The following is a 15,678-nucleotide window of genomic DNA, read 5'->3' on the forward strand; positions in this document are numbered from 1 at the left end:
GCTCCAGGAAGAACCAGTTAAGGAAAGAAGGGCTTGTGTCCCAAATGTGTAAAACAGGGCTTGTGTCCCAAATAGGACTCTGGTCAAAAGTAGTGCAATATTTAGGAAATAAGGTGAGATTTGGGACACAACCAGGGGCTGGATGGGAAACCAATCTGTCCCAAATAACATCCTGTTTTGAAAGAGGAATGCCAACTTTCCAGTCTAAATATGCACTTACTAAATGTAGCAAGTGATTTAGCTACCCATGAGAGTTCAGTGAGAAAGAAAAAGAGAGAGAGAGTCTGTTCTTTCCTGTTTGAGGATCTCTGGCTCAGACCTGAAGACCAGCATTCAGCAGGATGACATCTCCTGACCCTGAACACCACTTGTGTGTGTCTGTGTGTACATCCTTGTGTATCTTGACTGGAACGAATTGCAAAAATTGCTGAAGTTGGAGACTTATATAACTTTAAGCATCAGCGATCTGAGCAGCTCACCGACCGCTGCAGCTATACACAGGCCATCTGTAAATAGCCCATCCAACTACCTACCTCATCCCAATATTGTTTTTATTTACATTTGTTTTGCTCTTTTGCACACCAGTATTTCTACTTGCACATCATCATCTGCACATCTATCACTCCAGTGTTAATTTGCTAAATTGTAATTACTATGGCCTATTTATTGCCTTACCTCCTTACTCCATTTGCACACACTGTATATATATGTTTCTATTGTTATTGACTGTACTTTTGTTTATCCCATGTGTAACTCTGTGTTGTTGTTTTTTGTCGCACTGCTTTGCTTTATCTTGGCAGGTTGCAGTTGTAAATGAGAACTTGTTCTCAACTGGCCTACCTGGATAAATAAACGTGAAAAAATATATATATATTTCTTCTGCCTGCTAGCCATGTAATAGAGATGGAAGAGGTCAAGGGTGTGAGACCAGTATAGAACCAGAGTGTCATTGATTCCCGCCCCCTTTCTTCACCCCACCACTTAACCCCCCCTAAACAAGGAGCCTGTTAGCAACTACCAATTCCCCCTCAACCTTTTAAAAATCCCCCCCCCGACGCCCTACCCCCTATTTCCTAATCACCTCCCCATCAATTGCCTACACACACTCACAGAACTTCCATCCCCCACCCTCAGCTCCCACCTACCAAGCCAACCCATAGCTGCAACCCCCAACTTCAATTATTCAAACCCCCCAGTCCCCATCGGGCCCCTGGCTGCCTCTTAACTGTCAGCCCTGGTGACAGCAACAGAGACTTCCCTGTTCTGTCACTCTATGTGAATGCACTGGAGCTTTATCTAATTTTCTCCCCCTCTTTCCGTCTCTGTCACTAGAGGTTGATAAGACAACTGAATGACAGTATCAATGCTAGCCAACAATGCTAATGACGTTTAAGAGTGCTAACAATGAGGACAATGTGAATGAGACCACCTTGGAGTTGCCTGCTGTGCCTCTCAGTCTCATACACAGAGTGTAGATGCATGAATGACACCACAGGTGTCCGGGTGCTCATTATCCACAGTCAACATACACTACGGAGACGGTGTGTGTGTTCGTGTGTCTCCAGGGCGTTGCTCAGAATGACATCACAGCAGGAGTGTGTGTGATTACACAATCTTTAGAGATGAGGGAGACAGTGTTCAAAACACTCATTACTATCACTGTTGCCGCTTCACACGATCAAAGACTGCAATAAAACAACACAACTCCTCCTATGTTGATGTTTTATTGTCCCATACACCAGATACATGCAGTGAAATGTGTTGTTTTACAGGGTCAGCCATAGTAGTACGACGCCCCCGGAGCAAATTAGGGTTAAGTGTCCTTTCTCAAGGGCACTTCGAAAATATTTTTCGCCTTTATGGCTTTTCGAACCCTCTAACCACTAAGCTACGTGCCACAAATACTGCTATTGTTTACTACTGGCTCTGTAATCCCATCTATATTTAAATATAACAGCAAACACTTAGACAATAATATACTAGAATCCAGATACAGCAAGTAGTGATATTGTTGATGTGTTTGTGAGTGAGGGAGGGAGGAAGGAGGGAATTAGGGAGGGAGAGAGAGAGAGATATTACCATAAGACAGACCACATATTCACCCTGCACACCATAATTGACAAACAAACCAAAATAAAAGCATAAAAGTCTTCTCATGCTTTGTTGATTTCAAAAAAGCTTTTGACTCAACTTGGCATGAGGGTCTGCAATATAAATTGATGGAAAGCGGTGTTGGGGGAAAAACCTACAAATTATAAAATGAATGTACACAAATAACAAGTGTGCAGTTAAAATTGACAAAAAACACACAGATTTCTTTCCACAGGGCAGTGGGATAAGACAGGGATGCAGCTTGAGCCTAAACCTCTTCAACATATATATCAACAAATTAGCGAGTGCACGAGAACAGTATGCAACACCCGGCCTCACCCTACTAGAATCTGAAGTCAAATTGTTTGCTAATGATCTGGTGCTTCTGTCACCAACCGAGGAGAGCCTACAACAGCACCAAGATCTTCTGCACAGACACGGTCAGACCGGGGCCCTGACAGTGAATCTCAGTAAGACAAAAATAATGGTTTTCCAAAAAAGGTCCAGTTGCCAGGACCACAAATACAAATTCCATCTAGACACTGTTGGCCTGGATCACACAAAAAACTATACCTATCTCGGCCTAAACATCAGCACCACAGGTAACTTCCACAAAGCTGTGAACGAACTGAGAGACAAGACAAAAAGGGCCTTCCACGCCATCAAAAGGAACATAAAATTCAACATTCCAATTAGGATCTGGCTAAAAATACTTGAATCAGTTATAGAATACATTCCCCTTTATGGTTGTGAGGTCTGGGGTCCACTCACCAACAAAAATTCACAAAATGGGACAAACATCAAATTGAGACTCTGCATGCATTATTCTGCAAAAACATCCTCAGTGTACAATGTAGAACACCAAATAATGCATGCAGAGCAGAATTAAGACGATACCCGCTAATTATCAAAATCCAGAAAAGAGACTTTAAATTCTAAAACCACCAAAAAGGAAGCGATTCCCAAACCTTCCATACCAAAGCAATTACCTACAGAGAGATACACTTAGAGAAGAGTTCCCTCAGCAAGCTGATGCTGGGGCTCTGTTCACAAACAAACCACACAGAGCCCCAGAACAGCAACACAATTAGACCCAACTAAATCATGAGAAAACAAAAAGATAATTACTTGACACATTGAAGATAATTAACCAAGGAAACTGTGCAAACTGGAATGCTATTTAGCCCTAAACACAGTGGCAGAATACTTGACAGTGGCAGAATACTTGACCACTGTGACTGACCTATAAATTAAGGAAAGCTTTGACTATGTACAGACTCAGTGAGCATAGCTTTGCTATTGAGAGGACACCATAGGCAGATCTGGCTCTCGAGAGATGACAGGCTATGTGCACACTGCCCACAAAATTGTGGAAAATTAGCTGCACTTCCTAACCAAATGTATGACCATATTAGAGATACATTTTTCCCTCAGATTACACAGACCAACAAATAATTTGAAAAATCGAATCCAATTTTGATAAAGTCAGATCTATTATGTGAAATAGCACAGTGTGCAATCATAGCAGCAATATGTATGACCTGTTGCCACAAGAAAAGGGCAACCAGTGAACATCATTTCCCCCTTTGTACTTGAACTACTTGGACATTGTTACAATATAATATAACAATATGCCATAAAATAACATTAGAAAGGTCTCTATTCTTCAGAAACCTTTGGAGTGTAATGTTTACAGTTATTATCTGATTGTTTATTTCACTTCTGTTTATTATCCATTTCACTTGCTTTGGCAATGTAAACATGTTTCCCATGCTAAAATACCTTTACATTGAATTGAATTGAAAGAGAGAGAGAGAGAGAGATGCAAATAGATACAGATAGAATGTGATGACATCATGAGGGAAGAGTACAGGGGGAGATAAAGGAGTGTGTGTGTGTGTCTGTGCGTCTGCTGTAGATCATTTCCCCCCAGTAATCCCAGTGACTTTTAGAAGACCATGCACACAGGTAAACATTCCTGCTACCAGACCACACACGTGGTGCTCTCTCTTTTGCTCCCTCTACTGCCCGTCTCTGGCTCCTGCCATGACAACAACATTAAATCAGAATGCAAGCAACAACATTTGTTATAGCACTCGGGCTACAGTCAGCAAACATGGGGAGTCGAGACGATAGTTCCAATCTATGTATGTTGTAAATTGCTGTGCAATGTGCTTTGCCTTATAACTCAAATTCCACATTCTCACCTGTTAGTCCTCCCCCTGCTTAAACATGGGCGGTGCTCTCTCTCTCTCTCGCTTTCTCTATTGCCTGTCTCTGACTCCTGCCATGACAACGAAATGAAATCCGAATGTAGGAAATACATTTTTTGTTATAGCACTTGGGCTACAGTCATCAAAGGTGAGTAGTTAAACAGATAGAGAGTTATAACTAAAATGCTCAATTGATGACCTGTTCGTCCTCTCCTTGCCTTAAAATGGGTGTTGCTCTCTCTCTCACTACCGCCATAATCATATGACCAAATACCATTATTATATGACAAAAATGGCTGGCCTTATCCATGATGGGGTTAGCTTATTAATATGAATTAGATTCTGCTTTTATTAGCTAAATAATTTATTTACTGGCTGGCAATATGTATAGCTAACTAAATTACATAAACTCAGCAGAAAAAGAAAATGTCCCTTTTTCAGGACTCTGTCTTTCAAAGATAATTCGTAAAAATCCAAATAACTTCACAGATCTTCATTGTAAAGGGTTTAAACACTGTTTCCCATGCTTGTTCAATGAACCATAAACAATTAATGAACATGCACCTGTGGAACGGTCGTTAAGACACTAACAGCTCACAGACGGTAGGCAAATAAGGTCACAGTTATGAAAACTTAGGACATTAAAGAGGCCTTTCTACTGACTATGAAAAACACTAAAAGAAAGATGCCCAGGGTCCCAACTCATCTGTGTGAACGTGCCTTAGGCATGCTGCAAGGAGGTATGAGGACTGCAGATGTGGCCAGGGCAATAAATTGCAATGTCCGTACTGTGAGACGCCTAAGACAGCGCTACAGGGAGACAGGACGGACAGCTTGATCGTCCTCGCAGTGGCAGACCACGTGTAACAACACCTGCACAGGATTGGTACATCCGAACATCACACCTGAGGGACAGGTACAGGATGGCAATAACAACTGCCTGAGTTACACCAGGAATGCACAATCCCTTCATCAGTGCTCAGACTGTCCGCAATAGGCTGAGAGAGGCTGGACTGAGAGCTTGTAGGCCTGTTGTAAGGCACGTCCTCACCAGACATCACCGGCAACAACGTCGCCTCTGGGCACAAACCCACAGTCGTTGGACCAGACAGGACTGGCAAAAAGTGCTCTTCACTGACGAGTCACGGTTTTGTCTCACCAGGGGTGATGGTCGGATTCGCGTTTATCGTCAAAGGAATGAGTGTTACACCGAGGCCTGTACTCGGGAGCGGGATCGATTTGGAGGTGGAGGGTCCGTCATGGTCTGGGGCGGTGTGTCACAGTATCATCGGACTGAGCTTGTTGTCATTGCAGGCAATCTCAACGCTGTGCGTTACAGGGAAGACATCCTCCTCCCTCATGTGGTACCCTTCCTGCAGGCTGGATCAACGTGTACGACAGCGTGTTCCAGTTCCCGCCAATATACAGCAACTTCGCACAGACATTGAAGAGGAGTTGGACAACATTTCACAGGCCACAATCAACAGTAGGATAAACTCAATGCGAAGGAAATCTGTAGCGCTGCATGAGGCAAATGGTGGTCACCCCAGATACTGACTGGTTTTCTGATGTACTCCCATACCTTTTCTAAAGGTATCTGTAGTCCCAGTCATGTGAAATCCATAGATTAGGGCCTAATGCATTTATTTCAATTGACTGATTTCCTTAACTGTAACTCAGTAAAATCTTTTAAATTGTTACGTTTACTATTTTTGTTCAGTATACTGTAGCTACCTCTCTTTAGCAAACACCACAAAGAGAAAGTGAGTGAGAGCGGGTAGTGTGCACTGCTGAACTGTTCCTGCAGACCAAAGCAATACACTGCAGATCGACGAAAAGGGAAAGAGAAAAGGAGAAATTGCGCGTTTCTTCTGTTCTTCTTGCAAGCTGGGCTTAAACTCTTTTTCTCTTTACCGTGAATGGTCCGACAGAGGAGAAATTGCGCGTTTCTACTGTTCTCCTTACAAGCTGGGCTAAACTCTTTTGCCTTTTACCATGAACGGGTGGGGGATCCAATCATGAAATGAGGAGCACTGTGGTGCAAAGCCACACAAAGCCAGTAGCTCCCTGGCGCTTTACAATGGGGATTATTTTCCCAATCAATCAAACTCATCATGTTATAATATGGGGGGGGGGGTTCAAATTGACTGTTTTTTGTTGTTGTCTATCACTTGTTTTCTTTGGTGCAAATAAATAAACTGTGCATGTGTCTGTATCCAGAATTGTCCCCAGGATCACTCTACTCTGTGTCACTTGACTGCATATTAGTTATGACAACACTCTGGCTCTTAGCCCAGAGCCGTTTCAAATAAAGCATTTTCATCTCCAATACTAAACACTCTTATTGATTAACCAAAAAGCTGCTCACTAGATTAAACCAATCAGAAACCAGTACCACATTCCCAGAGGTGTTGTATATAAGGAAAATAATCCCCCTACCCTGGTTTATTGAATGGTCTACTTAATTTATGGTCCTCTCGTATCTGAACAAGAGGCCTGGAATGGGACACTCTCAGCAGCTTTAAGACAAGAATGGTGTGTGTGTGTGTGCACATGTTTGTCCTTGTATGCATGAGTGAGTGTGTGTGTGCGTGCATCGGTGTGTATACACACCGCTGCCAGTGACCCACACAGGAAAGTAGACGGAGCGTGTCTGTCTGTATGTACCCCACCCATCATGTACCCCACCCATCATCACCCTCGCAATCTGTCCCCATCACCATGTTACTCCACAACAACAACAACACACACACACACACACACACACACACACACACACACACACACACACACACACACACACACACACACACACACACACACACACACACACACACACACACACACACACACACACACACACACACACACACACACACACACACACACACACACGTCCCCAACCTTTCACAGTAACCGGTGTCCCCTCTGTCCATCAAAACCAGATGCCCGCTTTGGACTTTAACTAAATAACATGAAGGCCACTCCACTCGATACCAGAATTTCGATGTTGATACCGATACCAGGTTTAGTATCACAGTACTCAATACCATCACGACACCTGAATCCGAAACGAAACCACAACAAAAAAATAAAAAGGCATGTTAGCCAAAAGTCACAGAATGGGATAAACTCAGTTACGGCTCTGTTCAATTATTGGGAATATTTTGAGTTGAATATATTTACATTTAACCATTTTCACGTGTATTTTTTTTAGAGACATCCATGTATGCATTAATGAATAGATTATACAATCATGCAATCAATTTGACTTTGTTTTTACCAATCTAGCCACAAAACAACATCATGGTAATCATTTATTTGAATGGTAAATCTCTATTGATTAACTGGGTAAATCGAGATGTAGCCTAGGTCTATTCAAAATGTAGGTGAATGCATATTATTCAAAAGGACTGTGTTTTAGCTGATTTCGTGGGGCTACAAAATCCCTTCTATTTAGGACACGTTTTATTGGCAACTGTGAGAACAATATTATTTTATTGAAGTGATCAACAACATGTACATAGAATAAGCAATCTCTTCTTATTTAAAAGTCTCTTTAAGAAAGAAATTACGTAATTTGCGAGGCAGAACGTGGCTGTGGAATCTGACTTTGTGGCTATGGAATTTTGTGGAAACCAGACGGGAGGCGAGGGAGACTAAAAAGTTCATGAGTTTTTGGTGGCGAGGGAGACTAAGTGACGTTTTTGTTGACAAATCGGCAAATTTTGCGTTACGGGTAGCATATTATCACAAGCAAAGTACTAGGGTACTGAATTGGTGTTTGCTTCAGTTGTAAGCTAGCAAGGAAAGGTAGCCTACAATTAAAACTGAAAGCTACCGGTATCGCCTTGCATTGTAAAGTGTTATAGGCTGGTCGGCCATTGTTTTGCGAACAGTAATGAACAGTTTACAGTAAACAACATTTTTACATGCCGTGTTGCATTATTCAAGTGTGTTAACCACTGTGCAGAATGAGTGGGGAGCTAACACACACTCTGGGCTCAGTTAAAACAGGCCTAAAGACCATTCTCTTTATGATGGCTTTCTGTGGACAGATGTGCTCCTTGGTTTCCTAGTCCCTTGTAGCGTCACCTGTGTTCTTTGTGTCAGTTGCCCATTTTTTTCTATTTGGTTTTAATTTTAAAATGTTATGCAGCCTTATTCTAAAATGGATAACATTTTAAAAAATCCTCCTCAATCTACACACAATAACTGATAATGACAAAGCAAAAACAGGTTTTTAGAATATTCTTTGCAAATATCTTCACATAAGTATTCAGACCCTTTGCTATGAGACTCGAAATTGAGTTCAGGTGCATCCTGTTTCCATTGATCAGCCTTGAGATGTTATTATAACTTGATTGGAGTCCACCTGTGGTAAATTCAATGGATTCGACATAATTTGGGAAGGTACACACCTGTCTATTTAAGGTCCCACAGTTGAAGAAATTGTCCATAGAGCTCCGAGACAGGATTGTGTAGAGGCACAGATCTGGAGAAGGATACCAAAACACTTCTGCAGCATTGAAGGTCCCCAAGAACACAGTGGCCTCCATCATTCTTATATGGAAGAAGTTTGGAACCACCAAGACTCTTCCTAGAGCTGGCCGCCCGGCCAAACTAAGCAATCGGGGGAGAAGGGCCTTGGTCAGGGAGGTGATCAAGAACCTGATGGTCACTTTGACAGAGCTCCAGAATTCCTCTGTAGCGATGGGAGAACCATCTAGAAGGACAACCATCTCTGCAGCTCTCCACTAATCAGGCCTTTGCGGTAGAGTGGCCAGACAGAAGCCACTCCTCAGTAAAAGGCACATGACAGCCCGCCTGGGGTTTCCAAAGGCACCTAAAGGACTCTCAGACCATGAGAAACAAGATTCTCTGGTCTGATGAAACCAAGATTGAACTCTTTGGCCTGAATGCCAAGTGTCACGTCTAGTGGAAACCTGGCACCATCCCTACGGTGAAGCATGGTGGTGGCATCATCCTGCTCTGGGGATGTTTGGAGACTAGTCAGGATTGAGGGAAAGAGAGATCATTGATAAAAACCTGCTCCCGAGCGCTCAGGACCTCAGACTGGGGCGAAGATTCACCTTCCAACAGGACAACGACCATAAGCACACAGCCAAGACAACGCAGAAGTGGCTTCGGGACAAGTCTCTGTATGTCCTTGTGTGGCACAGCCAGAGCCTGGACTTGAACCCAATCAAACATCTCTGGAGAAACCTGAACATAGCTGTGCAGCGATGCTCCCCATACAACCTGACAGAGCTTGAGGGGATCTGCAGAGAAGAATGGGAGAAACTCCCCAAATACAGGTGCGCCAAGCATGTAGCGTCATACCCAAGAAGACTCGAGGCTGTAATCACTGACAAAGGTGTTTCAATAAAGTACTGAGTAAAAGGTCTGAATACTTATGTAAATGTGATGTTTCAGTTTTTTTTATTTTATTACATTTGCAGAAATGTATAAAAACCTGTTTTCGCTTTGTCATTATGTGATAGATTAAAGAAGGGAAAAAAATATTTCATACATTTTAGAATTAGGCTGTATTGTAACAAAATGTGGAAAACCTCAAGAGGTCTGATTACTTTCCGAATGCACTGTATATCCATTATCAGTGTTTTACATTGTAATAAAGACAATGCAGGCTTATCACAGTAAGGTGTGTGCACCCTAACCCCTGACTCCTCATCCTACCCCTCAACGGCTGATCTTAGATCAGAGATCCTAGATTTGGAGCCAATGAGATGTAAATACAAACAGGCCAGCCAGAGTTTAACTGACCTCTGATTTGTACACAGCACGTGTCTGGACTCATGTAGATCCGGGTCCATTACAACTACAACAAATCTGATAGCAATCTAATAACGAGACAGAGTCAGACCTTGGGGTTAACCATATTAAATTGCCCTCAATCACAGATTTAGGATCAGATTACCTTGCTTCCACACATAAATGTACACATTACAAAATGGAATATATCTGACCCTGTATCAGTGTTTAGAGGCAACTTTATCTCCCCACTTTTTATCATCACTACACATTGTCCAATTAGACACAGCCACTTTTTACAGCTAGAGCCTGTGTGTGCGTGTGTGTCTGCATGTGTGTGTCTGGGTGTGTGTGTGTGTGTATGTGTTTAGGGTGGTCTAGGGAGTCGAATTACTCATGCTTTGAAAGCAGAAATTATTGGTTTGGGAAGGGAGAGGAGAGGTAAAGAAAGGGTCAAGTAAATTGGTCATTAACATCTCACACAACAAGTTGTTGTTTACATTAAAAATATTTAGCATGATGACTCAGTGGCATTAAAATATACCACACATGTACAAAAGAATGCACACACACACACATGCCCGCACACACACTTGTAACAGACGCATGCAAACACACACACATATTAACACAATGCTTTCACGGCATTGTCTGTTGAATGTTGAATTAATTCTGTTCCTGTGATAAGACGTGTTGAGTAGTGTTGGGGTCTGCTCAAATGTCTGATGTCTTGGGCCACACAGAGTCGTGGTTAGAGTTCACAACAAAATGTTAATGGAGGTTTCTGGAGAGAGAGTGAGGGGGAGGGAGAGAGAGAGAGAGCAAGAGAGCAAGAGAGCGAGAAAGAATGAAAGCAAGAAAGAGTGAGAGAAAGAGAGCGAGGGAACATTATGGTGGCATCAAACTATAATTATTGTCAGATACTAATTGTAACTCCCATCTCTCACACACACACACACACACACACACACACACACACACACACACACACACACACACACACACACACACACACACACACACACACACACACACACACACACACACACACACACACACACACACACACACACACACACACACACGTACACGTACACGTACACGTAGAGGTCTGGTGGAATGGAGAGTTGTGTGTGGTGTTCTTTTCTCTTTGATAATAATGAGGAGAGCATATTTGCTCTTTCATCTCTTCAGTAGGTCCTATGACTGAGTGTAGTCTGGCCCAGGGGTGTGAAGGTGAACGGAAAGGCACTGGAGCGACGAACCGCCCTTGCTGTCTCTGCTTGGCCGGTTCCCCTCTCTCCACTGGGATTCTCTGCCTCTAACCCTTTTACGGGGGCTGAATCACTGGCTTACTGGTGCTCTTTCATCCCGTTCCTAGGAAGGGTGTGTCACTCGAGTGGGTTGAGTCACTGACGTGATCTTCCTGTCCGGGTTTGGCGCCGCCCTCGGGTTCGTGCCGTGGGGAAGATCTTCGTGGGCTATACTCGGCCTTGTCTCAGGGTAGTAAGTTGGTGGTTGAAGATATCCCTCTAGTGGTGTGGGGGTTGTGCTTTGTCAAAGTGGGTGGGGTTATATCCTTCCTGGTTGGCCCTGTCTGGTGATATCGTCGGATGAGGACACAGTGTCTCCTGACCCCTCCTCTCTCAGTCTACAGTATTTATGCTGCAATAGTTTATGTGTCGGGGGGTTAGGGTCAGTCTGTTATATTTGGAGTATTTCTCCTGTCTTATCCGGTGTTCTGTGTGAATTTAAGTATGCTCCCTCTAATTCTCTCTCTCGCTCTCCCTCCCCTCCCGGGGACCTGAGCCCTGGGACCATGCCTCAGGACTACCTGGCCTGATGACTCCTTACTGTCCCCAGTCCACCTGGTTGTGCTGCTGATTTAGTTTCAACTGGTCTGCCTGCAGCTATGGAAACCTGACCTGTTCACCGGACGTGCTACCTTGTCCCGGACCTGCTGTTTTTGACTCTCTCTCTCTACCCCACCTGCTGTCTCTAACTCTGAATGCTCGGCTATGAAAAGCCAACTGACATTTACTCATGAGGTGCTGACCTGTTACACCCTCTACAATCACTGTGATTATTATTATTATTATTTGACCCTGCTGGTCATCTATGAACGTTTGAACATCTTGGCCATGTACTGTTATAATCTCAACCCGGCACAGCAGAAGAGGACTGGCCACCCCTCAGAGCCTAGTTCCTCTCTAGGCTTCTTCCTAGTTCCTGCCTTTCTAGGGAGTTTTTCCTAGCCACCGTGCTTCTACATCTGCATTGCTTGCTGTTTGGGGTTTTAGGCTGGGTTTCTGTATAGCACTTTGTGACATTGGCTGATGTAAAAAGGGCTTTATAAATACATTTGATTGATTGATTGAGGTACGGTATGGGAGCCAGCTGGAGCAGATGTGTGTGTCTCAGGATTAGGGTTGCAAAGCTACTGGTAATTTACCAAAGTTACCAGAATCTACAGTACTTTTGGTAATTAACAGAACATCTATGGCAATATATCGTAACTTTGGTAATTTATACTTGAATGACTTTGTAAAAAATATATTCATATATAGTGGTAATTTATTATATCTGTGTTCATATTGTCCATGACTTTCTAGTAGATAGAACATATGGTTCAAGAGAAAATAGCCTAATTAATCAAAAATTTATTAATTCCGCAACTCTTCCAACTATTGACCTTTCACAACTGCCACCAGTTTGATGCCAAAACATTCACAACAAATACATATTGACATAGTAAAATAAATACAAGTTTGTAAAAAGAAAAAAATAACCTTAAAAGGAGATTTCATGCTGACATACTAAACACCAATGGTATTCACCAAGTTGATGGTTTATATTTAGGATAATGTTTTACAGCTTTACAGACACCTGTGATAATCTGGAAGTACCCAAAAGAGCCACTAGATGTCTTGTGATATATTACATAAAATCCTTGAGATACCAAAATTCTGGTAGTTTCCTGGTAAATGTATAAAGTTTCCAGTAATATACTCTCGCTTTGCAACCCTACTCAGGAAGCGCACACACAAACACGTGCCGCTCCTACCATAACCAAACACTCCCTTGGATGCATATACAATCATAAACTCAAATAAAAAACACACACAGCCCACTGGGCACAGACATCAAGTCAACATCTATTCCACGTTTGTTCAGCAAAATTGTATTGAAATGATGTCAAAACAACATTGATTCAACCAGTGTGAGCCACTCGGAGATTGACATGCCTAAAAACACTAGACTAGTGAGTGAGAGCAGCATCCACTTTGTATGCAAGAGTGCATAGATACCTTTACACAGCCTACCATACCTCACTCTTAAGTGTGTCATTCGCCCTTGAACATACAGGAGACATTTCTCCTGAACTTTTTACACACACACACACACACACACACACACACACACACACACACACACACACACACACACACACACACACACACACACACACACACACACACACACACACACACACACACACACACACACACACACACACACACACACACACACACAGGAAGACCTAGGAAGGAAACTTGTACGTACAGTCCCAGTCAAAAGTTGACACACCTACTCATTCAAGGGTTTTTCTTTAATTTTACTATTTTCTACATTGTAGAATAATAGTGAAGACATCAAAACTATGAAATAACAATAATATGGAATCATGTAGTAACCAAAAAAAGTGTTAAACAAATCCAAATATCATATATATTTGAGATTCTTCAAAGTAGCCACCCTCTGCCTTGTAAAAGGCAAAGTAACAGCTTTGCACACTCTTGGCATTCTCGCAATCAGCTTCACGTGGAATGCTTTTCCAACAGTCTTGAAGAAGTTCCCACATTTGCTGAACACATGTTGGCTGCTTTTCCTTCACTCTGCGGTCCAACTAATCCCAAACCATCTCAATTGGGTTGAGGATGGGTGATTGTGGAGGCCAGGTCATCTGATGCAGCACTCCATCACTCTCCTTCTTGGTCAAATTGCCCTTAAATAGCCTAGAGGTGTGTTTTGGGTCATTGTCCTGTTGAAAAACAAATGATAGACCCACTAGGCGCAAACCAGATGGGATGGCATATCAATGCAGAATGCTGTGGTAGCCATGCTGGTTAAGTTTCCCTTGAATTGAATAAATCACTGACAGTGTCACCAGCAAAGCACCCCCACACCATCACACCTCCTCCTCCATGCTTCACGGTGGGAACCACACATGCGGAGATCATCCGTTGACCTACTCTGCATCTCACAAAGACACAGCGGTTGGAACCAAAACGTTCCAATTTGGACAGACCAAAAATACAGATTTCCACCGGTCTAATGTTCATTGTTCGTGTTTCTTGGCCCAAGGAAGTCTCTTCTTATTATTGGTGTCATTTAGTAGTGGTTTCTTTGCAGAAATTCGACCATGAAGGCCTGATTCAAGCAGTCTCATCTGAACAGTTGATGTTGAGATGTGTCTAGGGTTGCAAACTTTCCGGGAAAATTCCGAAATTCTTCCGGAAATTTCTCCATGGGATGTTAAGCCCGGGATTTTGGGGAATTTTGCTTAAAGTCATCAAAAAAGTTAGCTTATAACAGTGAACCTTTTTAGTGGGATACACATAAGGCAATTCTCGGTCTTGTGGCATATTTTGGCTAAACTATCCCCAATTCAATGGATGCTATTGAGCCCACACTACTATACTGTCTGAGCCAAGGACTACATGCTTTCTGGTAAGTTTTCATTACAATACTGGGTGGAGTGAATATATTTAATATGACATACATGCCTTTTTGTTAATTAGTAAATAGTAGCCTACACACTAGCAAAGTGTGTTTAAATCATTTCTAACTTGTTAACAATTTTAGTTTTTGCTACCATGTGGGTTTAGCTTGCTTGAGTCTGCTAACTGAGGAGTGTTCATTTACCTGTTTCCATACATGTTTCAATATAAAACATTTATTTTACTAAGGAATTGTTTAATCTAACTGCTTAACTATTTATCTGCACATTGAATGGTATTTTTACTATTTTTTCCTAATCTTTACAGGAGAAAATGCCACACACACACACACACACACACACACACACACACACACACACACACACACACACACACCCCCCCCCCCTCCCTAAAATATGTCAGGTTCAAAACATTGTCTTTCTAATTTCACCAATTACTTCCATAACATATCCATGAACCCTGGAGAACCAACCTAAGGGAACCGACGTGTAGTTTCATAATGACCACATGAGCTACGTCAGCTGATATTTATACAGCCTTTTATCACATCTTACTGGAGGACAGGAAATAGTGGAATCAGGAGTGAGTCAGTCCTAGTCCACGCCCTGTTTTCAGTGGCATACGTACAACACAAGCAGTAACTTGCAGAGCGAACCACTGCTCTACAGGGGTTATTGGAGCAGGGATTCTCTTATTTTTATTTATTTAGTCTGAAGCTAAATGACTAAAACCAGGTAGAAAGTGTGTAGAAAATGCCTACATTTACTTATTTCATCTCTGAAAACTATCTTTCTTCAATCACAGTATTTATTCAGCACATTTTGGTTGATTTTGTGGTCTTAAACCAGTGAGCTTAC

At 42.5% G+C, this 15,678-nt stretch overlaps 1 protein-coding gene across 1 annotated transcript in view; it reads right to left on the minus strand.

The window, feature by feature from the left end:
- abtb2b (ankyrin repeat and BTB (POZ) domain containing 2b) overlaps positions 1 to 15,678 on the minus strand; it is a 139,229-nt gene that overhangs the window by 23,490 nt on the left and 100,061 nt on the right. The gene's annotated exons all lie outside the window — the stretch shown is intronic.

The sequence above is a fragment of the Salvelinus alpinus genome, chromosome 9, assembly GCF_045679555.1.
Source record: "Salvelinus alpinus chromosome 9, SLU_Salpinus.1, whole genome shotgun sequence".
Classification (NCBI taxonomy): domain Eukaryota; kingdom Metazoa; phylum Chordata; class Actinopteri; order Salmoniformes; family Salmonidae; genus Salvelinus; species Salvelinus alpinus.